This window comes from Cyprinodon variegatus, unplaced genomic scaffold (genome assembly GCF_000732505.1).
Source record: "Cyprinodon variegatus isolate N-32 unplaced genomic scaffold, C_variegatus-1.0 Scaffold696, whole genome shotgun sequence".
Classification (NCBI taxonomy): Eukaryota; Metazoa; Chordata; class Actinopteri; order Cyprinodontiformes; family Cyprinodontidae; genus Cyprinodon; species Cyprinodon variegatus.
Genome location: NW_015151149.1, coordinates 59,805 through 62,039, shown reverse-complemented (window position 1 = coordinate 62,039; position 2,235 = coordinate 59,805). Strand labels below are relative to the sequence as shown.

Sequence of the window (2,235 nt, the reverse complement as noted above, 5' to 3'; positions counted from 1 at the left end):
ATTTTTCAGTCTGAAAGTTAAACAGAAAAATGTGTATTGATTATTTTTTTCTGGGACCTTCAACAGTGTTTTACTCTTAAACATGTTTTACTCTCAAACATGTTTTTCATCCAGGTTTACAGATGACTTGCTTGTCCTAGAAATGTTGATTCTAGTCTTTATTTTCTGGTTCTGACTCTTCCAGGTGAACTTTACGAGTGAAAACTTAGTGAGCTGTTTCGACGGATTCTACGACCCTCAGACCAAAGGCAACTGTTTGGTGGGACCAAAAGTGGAGGAGGCACGGTTTGATTTTGGAGGAAGGGATAAAAATCTAGAATCTGCCATTCATCAGAATGTGCCAGCCATAAACACCACCATGGAATGCTATGTTGCCATATTCTCTCCATCTGTAAGTTCTTCAACATTAAGTCAATCTACTTTTTTATTATTAAACTTTCAAAGAAAAAAGTTAAAAACTAAATGTTTATGTTAGGTTAAAAAATCACCACTTACCGCCGAAGCTTCTGTAATATTTTTATTTGATGCAATTTAAAGTATTTTGTGATGTTTTTTTATAAAGGGTAAAACATGCTTACATTGTTCTTCTTACAGGGAATTTATGGCATAATCAGCTTTGGGTCAGAAACTGTCCAAATATATTACCCTCAGATTTCATCGGTAAGGAACAGTGATCAAAGTCTGAATAAAGGATCTTCTCTAACTGAATGATGATTCTTTAACAAACTTTCCTCCTGCTGATTTTCTCTTATCAGGACATGTTTGTTTCCATGTTGCTTCATCTATGTTTCAGACCTGTGGTTCTGACTCTTTGTTGTTTTGTAGCTGGTTGATATTCTGGTGGATGGAATCAAAGTCAAGTCTATTAATGCGACTTCAGTTAGGACACTTGAGTATGCAGACCTGACCGGCTGCAGACACTCAGGTCTGTGAATCTCTCCATTCAAGCATAAACCTCCTGATTCTGTGGCTAAAATCAAATAGTCAAATTTTATATATTCTTTTTGTTTTTGGACAAAATGAATTATTCATAAATGTCTGAGTTTTCAGCTCAGAAAATCTTCCTTTATACTCATGTCTTTTCTATAAACCAGGTGATGTGGTCAGCTCTGATCCTGAAACCTGTGTCAGTTTCATCTGCTCTGACAAAGCCGTCCTGCAGAACTCCACCTGTGGACCTCTGGAGCGTTGTCAAGGCAACGGCAGGTCAGTAGGTCAACTTTTGGTATTTTTAGGGCGGGATGAGGAACAGTAGACTGCCCACTGGTGGTCTATTGTTTTCAGAATCAGCTTTATTGGTCCAATTTGTGGCAGAACAAGGAATTTGACTTTGGTTCCACTTTGCTCTCGTTGCACAGATCCACATATATATGGATAGCAGCCAGACTCCCACACAGATAGATCCAATGGTTTTACAGAGGAAGGAGAGGTGGTTGATTCAGTGGAAGTTAGAACAGTGTTGATCTGGGGTTTCTGTATAAAAACAACAACAAATAAATAAAAAAATAAAATTATGCTTCTTTCAATATTTAAATAATAAACATACTTCACCAAAAACAGATGTGGTGTTTGGAAAACATTATAAGACAGACAGTCCTGAGGTTATTGCAGGTTATTGCAGCGTTGTCCAGAAGCAGAAGGAGAAGAAGCCCTAAAGGTCATTGCTAAATAAGCTGGTCTTCCATACAGCAGCTGAATTTATTGAAAACGATTCTTAAAGGATAAAAAAAGCTTCTCACGTGATTTTGCTGGAATTTTGTCCCATTCCTCCTGACAGAGGAGGAAATGGAGACAGATTTATGGGCCACAACTGATGAAGGCAGAATAGTTGGACCTTTTCAGGAAAACGTAGACATCTGTGTGCTGCTGCATTCAACAGATAACAGAGCGATGTTTAAACCAGAATTAACGTCTAAAGTCTTCCAGCTTCATGGGACGAAACACCAGAAGGAACAAACTGAACCTCCAGGAAACGATGACACAAGAGGAAGAAAAAGGCTCAAAATAATAAAGATGAGCTCCAGCAAGCTGCCACCTTGTGCTTTTTATCATAATGAACAGAAATTAAAACTCTAAATAAATCAGTCTGTGTTATATGTGAGTCTTAGTGTCTGGATTAGGTTACAGATATAAATAATAAGTTTTGAGGTACTTTCTCATTCACTGATGGACCCTATGCATGCCTCCTGCCCTCATCAGGTGCTCCTCTGACTCCATGATGGACGCCATCTGCAC

At 38.3% G+C, this 2,235-nt stretch overlaps 1 long non-coding RNA gene across 1 annotated transcript in view; it reads left to right on the top strand.

Annotated features, from left to right (window-relative positions):
- The window catches only part of LOC107097444, a 14,793-nt gene extending 14,504 nt beyond the window's left edge, over positions 1-289 (top strand). Inside the window, exon 5 of the long non-coding RNA XR_001481835.1 lies at positions 185-289. This is a non-coding gene — a long non-coding RNA (uncharacterized LOC107097444). The remainder of the gene's footprint in view (positions 1-184) is intronic.
- The last annotated feature ends 1,946 nt before the right edge of the window (positions 290-2,235 follow it).